This window comes from Acinonyx jubatus, chromosome A3, assembly GCF_027475565.1.
Source record: "Acinonyx jubatus isolate Ajub_Pintada_27869175 chromosome A3, VMU_Ajub_asm_v1.0, whole genome shotgun sequence".
Classification (NCBI taxonomy): domain Eukaryota; kingdom Metazoa; phylum Chordata; class Mammalia; order Carnivora; family Felidae; genus Acinonyx; species Acinonyx jubatus.
In genome coordinates this window covers 2,992,809-3,009,227 of record NC_069388.1, presented here as the reverse complement: position 1 = coordinate 3,009,227, position 16,419 = coordinate 2,992,809, and the positions used below count along the sequence as shown (strand labels likewise).

The 16,419-nt window shown below is 44.9% G+C and overlaps 1 pseudogene; it reads right to left on the bottom strand.

Moving 5' to 3' along the window:
- Window positions 1–15,730: 15,730 nt before the first annotated feature.
- Window positions 15,731–16,197, bottom strand: LOC106969914 (peptidyl-prolyl cis-trans isomerase A-like; annotated as a pseudogene).
- Between the last annotated feature and the right edge of the window lie 222 nt (window positions 16,198–16,419).

Here is a 16,419-nt window from a genome sequence, read left to right as displayed (position 1 = left end):
TTTTGTAGATCCACGGTCTCAAAACGTGGTCTTAAAATCAGCACATCAGCATCACAGAGAAACTGGGTAGAAATGCAGGTTCTTGGGTACTCCCCCATAGCTGCTGAGTGGGACATTCTGGAGGTGGGCTTTAAGAAGCTCTCCAGATGATTCTGGGGCTGACTTGGGCTTGGGAACAGCCGCTATAGAAGATGCAGTAGGTGCCCACCCAGATCCCCTTCCCTGGCAGGTGGACCTGCCCCACAGCAGCTGCTGGGTGCGGGCTGCAGAGGGGCCAGCTCGCAGAGACTTTCCCTCACCTTATGGGAGCTCTTCATTCCGGGATGCTACCTGCCTGTGGCCCACCCTTCTTCTCTCCCTCCCCCTCCAATCTACTGCCAATTCCCCGGGGAGACAAGTGATTTTTTTTTTTTTTCCCACAACCTCCCCGGATGCTCCTAGCCTCAAGGTGAGAACCTGTTTCAGTGATACTCCAGAGCTGCCCAGGGAGCCTGCATTCGAGCTGAGCCATTTCCCCTGCCCCCCTCCCACATCCCTCTCTCTCCTCCTCCTAAGAACACTTTCCAACAAACCACTTGAATAAGAATCCCCATCTCAGTCTCTGTTTCTAGAATCCCGACCTAAAGCATACACTTCAGTTCCTGGAGCAGCAGACAGCTTGGGGCAAAACCATCACCCTCTGTCTCCCCTCCCCCCACCCTGAGCAGTGCTAGATTTCCCTTCTCTTCGGCCTCATGGCATGACTAAACGAAGGCGTTAGGGAAGAAGAAACGAAGGGAATGAACTACTTATGTGATACAGAGAAGCCTCCTTACTGTGCTTCAATTCCAAAGTTAAATTTAAGTTGTCAATACATGTTGTAGACCGTGGAACTCACACGTGTTTTAAAATATCGAAGATGTTGTGCCAATTTGAGTACTCTTCCTCTGAAGCAAAACATATTGATGACTAGCTCTCACTTTAAAATCCTCAAAAACTATATTCACTTGTCTACTATTTCAGAGTCTCTAGAAACAAGTGGAAAGAAGTACTCTCTCTGTGGAGTTTGGGCAGTTGTCGTTGCCCATCAGAGTGGACACCCCATCTACCAGCGGAATCTTCAGTGACACCCACGTGTTCCCCCCCATAGTTGTCTTCCCTTCATTCAGAATACACTTCGGCACTGTTTTATAGCTCAGGAATTTACCCAAGTAAACTTTCTGTCACAGACCACATTACCCGATGGAAAACTAACATCACAGACCACGAGGACAAGCATGGCCACATTTCTGAATATGCACGAGGGTCTTTATGGCCAACAGTAAATACGAGGGTTGGGAGAAATGCAAAATTTCAAGGCAGAAAACCTCTACAGGATGGCATTGTAAGTGTATTCAGATTTTATGTCCACATTGGCAGGGAAGTTGGCGCCTTGGAGCCCTGGTTGAACGGTGACCGTGGCCTTAGTTTCTTCCCCGCCGCCTTCTAGTCTAAGGTGGGGATGATGAATGGGTTGCCAAAGGAATCGTACAGTAAGCTTTTCTGATCTGAGGATCCCCTGGGTTACGCACATAACGGCTCAGGACCACACAACCCAGGCTATTGATGAATAGTTTTATGACTCATTTGGGCAGATCCATGAAGCCAATTACTTGATGATGTGGCACTTCCTCCCAGCTCCCTTGATCCTCTGTGGCTGGCTCATCGATTAGAGTTTGCCGAGGAAGCAAGTGTAACAGTCTGAGATTCAAAATTGCTGACAGCTGTATGTGGACGTGACGAGGGGCGTTCCTGGCGACGCGCTTATGATTCCCTTAGGCTGGCTTAATTATCCTGCCATTTGATGAGGTTTAGCCACTCGGTATGAAGTGGGAGAAAATCCGTGGTAATATTAGACAGAATCTGTAATTCTTCGATCTTGGTAGGATTCATCTGGAACCACCTTCCCACCTACTCTCCCTTTTTACTGAACCATTTGAACGTTGAATCTAGACACATATTCATGCATCGTTTGCTTGGTTTGGAGAAGCCAATTAAGTTGAAACATCAAGCTGAAAAAAATGTATACATTAACACTTACTTTTGATTTTTTAGCTTAAGTACAATAGAATTATGTTTTGGTACAGTTTCGTTGATGTAGTGGAGGGCTATTAACTAGAGGAACAATTACAGCTAGCAAATGGTGTATGATTCCATGCACAAGTATAATTGGAAAATCAGGTGCAGATCAAGTTTTTTTTTTTTCCAAATGATGTGCTTTTGCACAGTTGGCTCTTCTAAATCTCATGCAGACGCATAATTAATAGAGAGATGTATTCACTTAACTGCCGACTTTTGGAGACTGCCCGCGGGTGTCTTCTCAGAGACCCAGTGTGACACCCAATGACATTTCTGCCATCTGAATGCGGAGCAGTTATTGCCGAGGAAGAAGCTTCTGTTCAGGGAGAGAAGTGCAGAACGAGGGAGAAGGCAGCTTCCCTCGGTGAAGAACCTGCCTCCCATCACTGCCACCCAGTTGTCGCGCAGTAGAGACCACAGAGCAGGGGATCAGCGCGGTGTGACTCGCTTCTTCAAATCCATGTTTTATTTTACTCTGAGACTTCTGGGATTAGAGAGAAGACGTGAAGGCAGTACACAGAACTCCCATAAACCCCACACCCCACTCCCTCTGTTATCTTTAACAACTCTGCTGAGAGGTAACTTACATACTGTCGCATCCATCCATGTAAGACATATGACCTGATGGTTTTTAGAGTATTCAGAATTGTGCAGCCATCACCACAATCAATATTAGACATTTTTGGTACTCCAGAAAGAAAGCCTGTGCCTCCCGTCAGCCACTCGCTGTTGCCCCCACATCGCTCAACCCTGGGCAGCCAACCAGTTACCTACTGTCACCATCCATTTACCTGCTTCGGACATTTCGTATCAATTGGACCACACGATGTTTGGGTTCTGTCACCGTCTTCTTTCACTTAGCATAACGTTTCAAGGTTCAACTACGTTTCTCCTTAAAGAATCGATTGCCTTATCATTACGCAACACCACTCTTATCCAATATAACCTTCCTGGCTCTGAACCCTGTGCTGTCTGAAATTAATACAGCTACTACAGGCGTCCTCTATTAATGCGTTAGCATGGCGGATGTTTCCCCACGGCTTTACTTTGAACGCACCTGAGTGTTTGCATGTGTGTTTACGCTGGGCATCTTCCAGACAAATATAGTCAGGTGTTTGTTTTTAACAGGCTCGACCAATCCTTTTCTTTCAGTTGGTGTGTTTAGAACATTCGCATCTGAAGCGATTGATACGGTCGGATCAATATCCTCCACAAATTTATGTGTTTTCTTTTTGTTACCATTGTGCTTTCTTTACCCACGCCCCCCACACTTCTTTCTTCTCTGGTTCAGTGGAAGCATTTATACAGTTGCGGTTTATCTCCTCTCTTAGGATATAACTTAACCTCTTTTAAATATGTGCCGGAAGATGCTGAAAGGATTTGCAATATGCATGACCCATCTACCTCCACCTTCAATGTACACCTGCCGTCATCTTGTAACACGGCACCTTCCATCCTTCCTGTATGTGTCTCCCAACACGGCGGTGTGTTCTTTATTTCACTTCCCCATATGCTCTAATCACCCAGTATTTTTGTTGCTAATGCAGATGTAGCATTTAATTTAAACACAGTTATCTTTTAGATCAGTTGAGAATAAGAAACAAAGTGTTATGTTTTATTTTCATTTATATTTTTCTCTGAAGCTCTTCCTTTCTGCATGTAGACCTGAGTTTCAGACCTACATAGCACTTCCTTTTTCTTGAAGGACTTCTTTTACCATTCCCTGTAGGGAAGGTCTGCTGGCATTGGATTCCCTTAGTTTTGTTTCCTGAGAAAATAACTCTCCTTCCATTTAAAAAAAAAAAGTTTATTTGACTATTTTGAGAGAGAGAGAGAGACAAGCAGACTGAGAAGGGGACAGAGGATCCGAAGTAGACTCTGTGCTGACAGCAGGGAGCCCAATGTGGGGCTCGAACTCACAAACTGTGAGACCATGAACTGTGCCTAAGTCGGAGGCTCAACCAACTGAGCCACCCAGGTGCCCTTCCTTTCCTTTTAAGGATAACTTCCTGTCAACACTCTATTTCACTCCTATCTTTCTTCTCGCTGTGTCTGACAGGAAGCACTAGGTAAAGTGTATCCAAGTTTCTCTATGCAGCAAAGCCTTTTCCCCTAGTTTCTTCTGATTTTCTTTGCCTTTGTTTCTGTGTAGTTTGAATGTGTTATTTCCAGGTGTAGATTTATCGATAATTATTATGTGTGGTGTGAGCTGAGCTCTCTGGATCTGTGTTTTGGTGTCATTCATTTTGGAAAATTTTCAACTGTTATTACTTTAAAGTTTCTTCTTTTTTTTTTTTTATTTTAGAGAGAGCTGGAGTGAGCGCAAGCAGGGGAGAGGGGAAGAGAGAGAGAGAGATTGAGAATCCCAAGCAGGCTCCACACTCATCCCAGAGCCTGGTGTGGGGCTCGATCCCACAACCCTGGGATCATGACTTGAGCTGAAACCAAGAGTCAGAGGCTCAACTGACTGAGCCACCCAGGCACCCCTCAAAATTTCTCCTGATCAGTTCTTGCTTTCTTTTCCTTATTTTCCCCCAGTCATTCCATTCCAGCTTCTGTTGACACGTCTCCACACCCATTGGCTCTTCCCTCCTCCCCATCTCCCCAGAGCCCATTATGGATGCTCTACATTTCGGATGCGATGTTCTTATGTCCGGTCATTTCCTTCTGAGTCTGTCTCAGAATCACCACCTCAATGCTCACCCCCCACCCTGTGCATTCTTGCGAGTTGCCTACGGTTTCCACGAGAGTCCGCAACGTGCTAATCACAGCTGTGGCACATTCACGTGCAGTCACTCTGGGGCTAGGCTCACGTTTGACTCAGTTGAGGGAAGCTTTGTCAGCGGTCCTGTGCCTGGTGCTTTAACTTGACCAAGGTTTCCGGAAGTGAGGAAGGAGACATCAGTCCTGCAAAATGACTCACCTAGAAAAATAAAACTCTTGAAGTGACACAAAATATCCATTCCCGATTAAAGATCCACAATAAATATTAGTACACTGAGGATTTATTGAATTTGAAATCATTTTAGAGTTTCGCAGTAAAGAAACTAGCTCAAATTTGTCCAAAAGAAGATTCCTGAACGCATTTGAGTTTGAAGCCATTTATGGACACTTGTGAGCATTACCTGAGTCTCCATGTTTCTGGAATATGCGTTGGGGAAGAATACGGAATGTGCAATGTGTTTATCCACCCATTTACATGATCTTTTTTCCAGATTTTGTTAGCGTGTGTGTATATATGTCTATATATACTGTTTTTTTGCACATAATAAGTTAAAAATATTTGTTTGCACATAATAGGTTAAAAATATTTGTTAAAAAAACCGGTTTTCCAGGAGATCTTACATGTTCACTAAGCCTCTTATTTGTATATTTTTTAGTTATGGATTTTTCAAAACGTAGGTGGCGAAGTAAACTATGATGCTGTCTTTACCTTGTCAGCGTATGTGAAGGCTCGTTCCTTAAGAAAGTGACAGTTCACTCGTTCTTTCATGCACCACGTGGCCTCAAGGGCCTGAGGCATGCCACCCAAATGTAGTCCTTAGTGCACCATGTCAGCAGAGGCACAAAAAAACAAAAACAAAAACAAAAAACCCAACTTCCTGTGACAGAGCTTATATTCCACATATGTGCTTATGAGGCATTAGCTGTTTCTTGAGAGACACCCAAATAATGGGTTTTTCTGTGCCAGTATTTTAAGGCCTGGGAGTCATAACAAAGATGTGATGAGAAGGCGTGAGTCCCTCATCTTTGCATAGAACGAGTTGCATTTAAGTTAGGACGAACCAGCACTGATTCCGCGGGCTGCCGGTGCGTGATACAACGGGCATTCCGGGATCAAACATCCGTGGTAATTTGTGGTGGAGGAAATCGAGCATCCTTCCTTACTGAAGACACTCTTGGCGCCCATTATACGTTACTGCATTAGGTGAATGTAGTTGTGTGTGTGGGTGGGGGGGGGGGTGGTCCACAGAGTTTCTCAAACTTGTTCGAGAAGCATCTCACGAATGCGGTGTTTCATAATTCACATTCAGGGAAATGCTTTACTCCCTATGTACATAACAAATGCCAATGTACCCAGATAAGAAATTTGAAAATATGCCAATTTTAGAAGGCCCAAAACTAAGGAAGAAAAAAGGAATCTCAGTGGGGAAAAAAAATGTCAAAGTATTCTGAATGATTTGAAGCTTGTAGATGCTTTACGCATTCAAAAAGCAAATCAAAAAAAAAAAAAAAAAAGGAGAAAAAAACCACAAAATACCCCAAACCCCCAGGCTGGAAATAAGCAGAAACAAACGGGCCTAATTTTGTATCAAAGTGGTGACATAGTAACACAGAGAAACAGTATTCCGAGTAATCTCTGAAAACAGCACCCTGATTCCGCATCCTTGATGATTATACTCTAAGGATAAAAAGAACTCCAGATGAATCTTAAAATTCACTCAGCGGTTTTATTGTTAGTGGTGATTTTGGCATCATAATTTTGATGCCATTTTTACGTATCTTTTAGAATAAATAACAGTATTAATATTATTAGGGAATATATAGACAGTCAAAACAGGCAAGAAAATAAACTTTGTCATGCTGAATTTGAATAGAAAATAGTAATAAAAACTCATGACTTAACACGCACACACTCATATCCTCACTCGCTCCATGGAGAGTTTAGAAGCAATAGCACCTCGGGGCAGTAGCACATAAGCTCAAATCTGAATTTATACATGTCGTTTCCCATTAGAAGGAAATAGGGCTCAAAGACATAGTGGTGTGTCATAGGAAATTCCACTGGTTAAATGTGAGATTGTTTGAACATCAAAATTAAACATTTTTATTGTAAGATATAGAACATAAAATACATGAGCCCATAATGTCATTAAAATATAAAGCAAAGCAGAACCAAACACGAAATTAAAAACATACACAGAGGGGTGCCTGGGTGGCTCTGTTGGTTGAGTGTCTGACTTCGGCTCAGGTCATGATCTCACGGTGCGTGAGTTCGAGCCGCGCGTCGGGCTCTGTGTTGACAGCTCGGAGCCTGGAGCCTGTTTCAGATTCTGTATCTCCCTCTCTCTCTCTGCCCCTCCCCACTATCTCAAAAATAGATACACATTCAAATAAAACACACAGATGGAGAGAGTGGCAGGTGAGGACATGCTCTCCAGATGTGCCCTACAAGTACTTGGTGCCATGAATGCAGGTCAGCAGAGGGCATCCGCTGTGGTTCCTTTAGGACCTGCCTCAAGTTCAGGGAACTGCGGCTCAAGGTGATGTTCTTTGGGTGGTGGGAGTGCCAAGTGGGGAGGGGCGTTAAGGCCCAGCACTTCAGCCCAGCTTCAGACCCATGGGCAGCGGCCTGGTTCTGAAGGGCATTGCCCACCCGGGAGCTGCCCTCTGCCCTGGGGGTTGGGGGGGGGCTTCATCTGCCTACAGCACTCTCCAGTGTCTCCCTGTGCTCCCTCCCCTCTACAGGTGATTCTCTCTAATAAACATCCTGCACCCCAAACTCCAGCTCCACGTTAGATTGTGGAGAACCCTAACTGTGATATGGAAAAAGGGAAAAATAAGATTGCCACCATTGCGAGGGACAATTATAATGAACTTCTTACCCTGAAAATTGATCACCAATGGGAAAAAATCAAGCATTTGCTCAGAACCAGTTTATCCTCTGTTAATAAGGAAAACTCTTTGCAGAAAAGTAGCAGGTGATAAATGAGGAAGGGACGACACAATTAGGAAATCACCCCTTGAAAATCCCCAGTGAAATAACCGATCCGGGTGAGGAGCTTCCGGATGCCGACAGCCATGAAGGAGCTTGTTGGGGAAAGGATTTTGTTCGGTTCCAAAGTACATGCCGACACCATGCTTGCTATTTGCGAAGGAGGAATACGCATTTGCATGGCTAGATCTTGAAGTCGCAACTGTGACCACGTGGTGAGAGTCCTCACGACCATTGGTGAGCAATGTTCTCTTCCCTGCTTCCTGACAAAAACCAGTAAGAAGTAAACAGCATCACCTGTCTGAGGAAGAGAAAGACACGAGGGACGGCATCATCTGGGCTCCTAGATCCAATTGGACCTGAAGGCGACACCCAGGCCTTTCCAGAAATAGGAGCCGCTAAATTCTCTGTTTGTCTAAAGCCTGTTGGCATGTGTTTCTTTCCCTTGCAGTTATGAGAGGTTGAGTAAGATAGAAGGAACAGTGAAAAGTATGGACAAATTTAGGTGCGTATGTGTGGGAATCATTTTTTAAAATGTAATAGGCAAAAAGATGTGATTTTTTATTTTTAAATTTTAATTATGAAACATTTCAAATGAGCACGAAACGACAGGAGATAATAGAACAGATCATCCACGCACCCACCTTGGAACAGATATTAACATTTTGTCATATTTGCTTCGGGGCTCTGTGCTGAAACGTTTGCGTGGTGTTTAGTCCCAGAAGGGACAGGTGTTCAGTGTCCTGTCTATTCCGCCTCCCGGGTGCTCCGTACTCTCCCCTAGGGGCATCCAGGTTGGCTGTGTGTGCTCTCAGAAACATTCAAATCCATCCGGGTGAACATTTTATCCCAGATGATAGCATTCACAAACACTGACCGCCCTTAATACAGACTGCCGATGGTCCCGTATCAGTACATACGGAGCAGTCCCACATCCCTTGACCGCTGTGAAGTATTCACTGGGAACAGACCTACTGACTCCTGCTTAGAGGTGTTCAATCTTTTGCCATCCTGTACGACCCTGCCGCAAGTGTTCTGGTACGTAGGTCACTTCACACGTATGAAGGCCTATTGTTTGTGGGACCGAGAAGTGCCAGTCAAAGGTTTTGTATAATTGCAGTGGTGATAGACTTTGCCAAATGTCTGACCTGAAGGTCCTATCAACTTACAATATATACGAAATCATTCATTCCACTCTGGTCAAGTTTGGGTTATCAAACCTTTGTCATTGTGATCAGTGGGGAAAAAATGTGATTTCAAGATTGTTTATAGTTGCATTTCATTTTGGTCATCATTTAAAAACAGCTTTTATTTCCCTTTCTGTGAACGCTCTAGACTTTGTGCCCATTTTCCTACAGGACTTAGGTTTTTCCCAACTGGCTTTATCTATTGATCCATCTGTATTTTTAAAAATTAGACCTTTGTGACATAAATAGCAGATGTGTTTCACTGTGTCTCATCTGCCTTTTTTACTTTTGTTACAGTGATTTTTATGCTGCAGAATTTTAAACATTGATTTCATTTAGTTGAAGTTGGGAATCTATTTTAGGGTTCTGCATCATTTTTAGAAAGGTGTCATGGGCTGAATTGTATTCTTTTCAAATTCGTATGTAGAAGTCCTCACCCCCAATTCCCCGGATTGTGACTGTATTTGGAGATAGAGCCTTTTCAGAGTCACTGAGGGTAAAAGCAGATCATACAGATGGGTCCTTATTCAACATGACTGGTGTCCTTCCTCAAGAGCAGAGGGGGTGGAGACGCAGATGCAGAGCAAAGATGTGTGAGGACACAGCAAGATGACTGTGTACAAGCCAAGGAGAGAGTCTCCTGGCCCTCAGAAGAAACCAAGCCTGCTGGCATCTTGATCTTGGGCTTCTAGCTTCCAGAATGGTGAGGAGGTAGATTTCTGCGTTTAAGCCCCCCAGTCCGGGGTCTCTTGTTGTGACAGCCTGAGCTGACTAATATAAGAGGATTTCCCACTAGAGGACTTTCTGAGAAGCAACGTTTTCCATGTATCCTCTAGACGTGTGAATTATTTCGTTGTTAGATTTGTCTACGTGTGTCTTCTCTTCCGCGCCCTCTTCAGTGGGTAAACTAGCTTTCACAGGGATGCTACGATGCTACGTCTTCTCAAGGACGTGCCGGGAGAGGAGATGCCAGCACCGGGCAGGCGACTGGATGTCCCCAGCGCAAACCCGCTCATCACACCTGGGTCGCCCCTTCCAAAGCGAGCACTGACGTCTGGAGGAACACGGCAGCACCTACAGTGAGCTTGCGGTTTGGTCCAAGAGAACAAAGGCGGCTGGAGGCACGTTGATTCAGTTCTACGTCACGAGCTCACTTCCAGCAACGATCGTCCCCTGGCCTTTACGGAAGGACCCTTGCTCCTCAGTTTAGCAGCATGCCTGCATCAGCCCAGGGCCACGGCATCCACAGGACCCTCCCCAACACCGCCCGGAGGCGGTGGCTTCTCCACATGCTGTGCTTGTGTTCCCAAGGAAGAGATGGAATCAGACAGCCTCAGCTGGAGGACAGTGGCGTGCATGGCTCCGGTCCCGAAAGTCTGACTCTGTGTTCCAGTGGAGCTCCTGGGCAGAATATTTATTCGCTTTGTCCTGCTCATAAACTCATCATGTAGCTTTGAAGTGGGGAAAATATCCCGGTTCATTGTGAGTTGATACTGAAAGTGGTGGATAAAAGAGCCAATTTGTCCGTTTCCCCACTGGATTTAAATCTGAGCTGACAAAAAGCCACCACTGAAGTAGTCGGTCACACATCAAAGGTTTAGATCTAATGGGCCTTTGAAGAGATCGTGTAAACATGAGGGAATAGTGTTCTGAGGGAGTAGTGTTGCTTTAGAACACCTCGAGGCTTTGATGGCTATGAACACTGTTTAAATTTTAAATGGCTCTTAAGTAAGTTCTTTCAACTCCTCCCCTCTGTCCTCTTACCACAACCAGACCATCAGCGGGCCAGGTCAGGATCGCAGAAGTCACCGTCACCGTGGTCTGCAGGTGGCAGTGCTGGTGGAAGGGCAGGAGGTCACGTTGGACTTCCTGCCCCAACAAATACGTGTCGTCACATGACCGGGACTCTCCTCTGTGTATTTCAGCAAGATCCCTCAACATCCTTCCAGGACTCTGCTCACCCTGTGAGATCAGCCATTTCTGTGGACCGTGATGGTACTTTCTGGATTCATTTCAAACCTGCCCTTATAAGGTCCTATAGGACCGGAGGTCAAGTAATTAAATCTTAAAACACTAGACTATGAATGCTGCACGGGTAGTGTTTCTCTCCCTGGCTCCCCAGTGAACATCCAGCAACACACAGTCTGGCACAGACTAGGACTCAACAGATATTTATTTAATGGATCGAAAAAGAACCTTTCTTATTTTTAATTTTTTTAATTTTTTTAAAGGTTTATTCATTTTTCAGAGACAGAGAGATCGTGAGCAGGGGAGGGGCAGAAAGAGAGGGAGACACAGAATCTCAAACAGGCTCCAGGTTCTGAGCCATCAGCACAGAGCCCGACAAGGGGCTCAAACTCACAGACCAGGAGATCACGACCTAAGCCGAAGTCGAACGCTTAACCGACTGAGCCACCCAGGCGCCCCGATAAAGAACCTTTTTTAAAAATGGTAGACTAAGGGGATGAGACCAAACATACAACATATTAAAAACTCTGCGAGATTGCGACAGAAAGTAAGAGAATGAAGGATGGCGGGTGTAAGATGTGGGAGTGAAAGCTGACATCAGGAGATGCTTCTCTTCTAAGGTCGTTGGGGCAGGCTAGGAGTCAACAGATCACCACAGCCTCTGCACCTTAGCTTCTAGTGATCTCTCAAATGGGATTGCTCTGGGATTGCTATAGCAAACATAAATCCGTCAACGGGGACCTGAATAATTTCTGCAAAGCTCTGTAAAAAGTAAAGCTTCTGGCACACTGCGTGAAATAACTGGGCACCTTGACATGGCAGGACAACATGTGCAGAAATCAGCAGCAAATACAGGCAACAGAAACAGACTCACAGTGGATCCAGAGATTGGAGTTGGAGGACCATATTTTTTTTTAGTTTATTTATTTGTGAGAGAGAGAGCAGGGGAGGGGCAGAGAGAGAGAGAGAGAGAGAGAGAGAGAGAGAGAGAATCCCAAGCAGGCTCCACACCATCAGCTCAGAGCCCGATGAGGGCTTACACTCACAACCTGTGAGATCCTGACCTGAGCTGAAACCAAGAGTCAACCAACTGAGCCACCCAGGCACCCCAGAGTTGTTGGACTTTAAAGAACCTGATGATCATGTTCAAGGAAATGGAGCCTTTGAGAACTCTTACAAAAGAACCTACAACATTCTTTAAAAAAAGAATTAATTGAACATTGTGGAATAGAAAAATACATAAACATTTAGCATTAAGTTGGAGGATTTAATATAGATTGGACATGGAAATAATTAGTGAAGTGGGAGATAGGTCAAATGTCAAAGTCAAGACGATATCACAGAATAACAAATTATGGAAAGTACAGGATGAGGTTGAAGACACCCCAAGGGTACCGAGGGAGTGCCAGCATGTGTGGAATTGGAATACCAGAGAGTGAAGAGTGAAAACTGGGCAGAAGTGATATTATATCGGCTGAGAACTTTAAATTTTTTTTTTCAACGTTTATTTATTTTTGGGACAGAGAGAGACAGAGCACGAACGGGGGAGGGGCAGAGAGAGAGGGAGACACAGAATCGGAAACAGGCTCCAGGCTCTGAGCCATCAGCCCAGAGCCCGACGCGGGGCTCGAACTCACGGACCGCGAGATCGTGACCTGGCTGAAGTCGGACGCTTAACCGACTGCGCCACCCAGGCGCCCCATATCGGCTGAGAACTTTATAAAGCTAATGAAAAAACAAAAATCACAGATCCAAGAGGCTTTGCAGATCCAAACAGTAAATTCTAAAAATTACACACGAGGGTACGTTACAGTAAAGCTTCTGGACACCAGAGGCAAAGGGAATTTTTTAAATTCTTAAAAATAGCTGGAAGAAAGAGGCAAGTTTTCTTCAAAACGACAATATGAACTGATGCTGACAACCCTCTTCTCAACAGGAGACGTACAAGCCCGAAGACAGTGAGAAGGACTAACAGACAGTAAGCACCAACCTGTAATTCTATACCCAGCAAAACAACAACCCGTTGTAACATGGAGACAGTGACTACATGTTCGGGTATAAGCTGAGCGATTCTGTCATCACCATGCCCAGCACCGAAGGAGATGCTACAGTTGCTCTCATCACACAAGGGAAGTCAGACTGTCATCCCTTTTATCTAATATTTTAAAAAACTAAACTGTAATATATAGAGCTGTATATTTGTGTGATTAAGCTAGAAAGAAGAAGGCAGAGAGAGGATATAAAGATGTGGAGGGGGAAGTGGGGAGAGGGCATTCGGTGGCACCGGAGGCAGGCTTCTGGAATGCAGAACTATTCTGTTTTGGTCTGGATGGCCGTGGCAATTGCATTTTGTAACCGATCATTCAGATGTGCTTTTAAAATTTTGACTGTTTTCTGTTTGTGTCATATGCATAGTAGCAAAATGTTTTAAAAATGAAAGAAATGAAAAACAACCTAGGATTTGGGCTAACTATCCTTCAGACAAACAGCTCCATCAAGGAAACATCCTAGAGAAGACCAAACAGGTCATACCTGTGCGTCACAAGATGGCAGAGAACAGCATAAGTACCTCAATTCCCAGGATGTTTCCAGAACAAATCTGGGATGTGGAATGTGCTAGAGTAAGCTGATGTGGAAATTCGAGTAGATCCTCTTGTAATGAGAGGGAGAAAGAGATTTTAAATGCATTTTAAAATTAGCAAATGAAAGGGCTAAACACTTCTCATGCCACCATTGAGTCACCTGACACTGTGGTGAATTTTTTAAAAATTTTCTTTTAATGTTTATTTATTTTTGAGAGAAGGAGGAGAGAGAGAGAGAGAGCGCACGCGCTTGAGCAGGGGAGGGGCAGAGAGAGAGGGAGACAGAATCCGAAGCAGGCTCCAGGCTCTGAGCTGTCAGCACAGAGCCCGACGCGGGGCTCCAACTCACGAACTGAGAGATCATGTCCTGAGCTGAAGTCGGATGCTTAACCGACTGAGCCACCCAGGCGCCCCTATATTTTATATCTCTATACTACGTTATGGCATTTATCTATCTGTTTAACACAATCCAAGTTAGATAGGAGGTGTCTAATGAATACTATTTTTTCCCTATCTTCATCATAGGAAATTACTTTTATTATTCGGTTTGAAACCCGTGATTCTGATCCAGTGCTATAATATAAAGGAAGAATAAGGTTTTTGTTTTTGTTTTTGTTTTTGTTTTTGTTTTTTTAAACTCTGACATTATGGGTTGGGATGGCTGCTGGTTTTACAGCAGTGCTGTTCCAGTGACGCATATAATTACCATCATCCAATATCACCGGGCACCACGGAGGAGCTGACACTGTGCTAGATACAGTCTGAACAATATTTAAAAGAAGGAGGCCGAGCACAGCAACCGGCAGAAAGGGAACTGTCGATACAAAAGAGCAGCCCGCCTTTCTTTGGGAAATATTTAATTACACGTGGACATGTTTGTGTATTTTCCCTGTGATATGCTTACTGAGAAAGCAAGAAAAGGTGGCTCATAAGTTAAGCATCTGACTCTTGATTTTGGCTCAGGTCATGGTCTCATGGTTCGTGGGCTCTGTGCTGACAGCACAAAGCCCACTTGGGATTCTCTCTCTCCTCTCTCTCTGGCCCTCCCACACTCTCTCACTATCTCTCTCTAAATAAATAAGAAAACCCTAAAAATTAAGTAAGTAAAAAATAAATAAAAAGCAAGAGAAGATAAAGTATCACAGGTTAGAGGGAAAGTAGGAAATCAAGTTATTTCCAGTTTAGGGGAAAATATGTAAGGGCAAGAAATAATCTTCACCCTTTTCCTACCCGTCTCTCCCTGGGCGTCTCCTCTGATCTTGTAGCCGGGACAGACACCTCCGCATTGCTGAGTCCACCTTCTTCTGTTCAGGGGTACTGGTGCTTCTCCACCACTAACACTCTTTCCCTAACTGACCACGTGTGTCCACTTCTCCCACGGGAACCTCTGGAGCATCTGTGGAAACTCACTTCACGTTCTCTCTTCCTCCACAAAGGTTCTGAGATCCCAAGTGGGATCACAGCATCAGCAGCCTGTGCAGCTGGAGCCCTCAGAGAGAGGGTGAGGCCTCCCTGTCCCTCACCCTGCGTCTTGGGAGTCAGTTCCCTTCCACCTGCCCCCTCCCTCACCCACCACTCAGCCTCTTTCACACTGGCTTCCAGGAGAGCCTCCTTGTCGGCAATAGTCATGGCACTATTTTTCAAACGCACTGATCACATCTTTTCATATCCGAGATCAAAGACCTTTATGGTTCCCCAGAATGTCAAAATTCTTGAGTGAGCTAGCCAAGCCCTCTTCTTACCTGTCCTAGTCTGGGATCACACCAACGTTTCTCTCGTTGGCTGCAAATTTCAGCAGCCAGGGATCATAATCTGCCTGTGCACCATGTACATCATTCAAGGAAGTCTTTATCTCCATTACCATGACTTTTATTTATAATCTCTCTACTGAAATCCCCCAACTGTCCCTGAATTCTGTCTTTCTTCTCTTCCAAAACTTTTGACACATCCATCATGGCTATTTGGTGGTGGTGGTGTTCAGTTTTAATTTCATAATTGTAAGCTGAACTCTGCAATCCAGCTAGACTTGGAGGGTAATAAGGAAAAACATGGAACCCACATAACTGCAGTGAGAACACAAAGATTATAGGGGATCTTGAGCAGGTGAGGGCGGAGGGGTGCTCTCCCGAGCTACAGAAGGAATGGTCTGGCAGTTGAGATACAACACAAATCGAAAGTATTCATTTTGTCCATTTGGCAGTGGTAGCCTTCTTGCTGGCCTTGCCATTCCTAGACCCAAAGTGCCCCATGGCTTCCACAATATCTATCCCCTTTAACCTTGCCAAAGACCACATGCTTGCCCTCCAACCACTCAGTCTTGGCAGTGCAGACAAAAAGCTGGGAACTTCTTGTATTGGGTCCAGCATTCCCTAAGGACAAGATGCCAGGACCCATGTGCTTCAGGATGAAATTCTCATCAAACTTCTGCCCATAGATGGACTTGCTTCCAGTCAGTACCCTGGCACATAAATCCTGGAACAGTCCTGTGAGAGCAGGAATCTTTATCACCAGATCCTTTCTCCCTAGTGCTCAGAGCATGAAGGTTTTCTGCTGTCTTTGGAACTTTATCTGCAAACAGTTCAAAGGAGACATGGCCCAAGTACTCACCCTCCGTGGTGATGTCAAAGAATGTGGTGGGGTCGACCATGGCTAGGCAATGTAGGGGGCTTCTGGGTGGTGGAGGCATCTGCAAGGCCTCCATCATGGCTGTTTTAAATCATGTATATTTCCAACATCTGAGCCACTCCTGAGCCTACTTATATTGATTATTTTGTCTCTTGGCAGAGTTTCTGTTTGTCTCATAATTTCTGGCTTGTACATGCAGGCTAGTTACCCCTGAATGCCATATGTGAGATGGTAGAGATCCAGG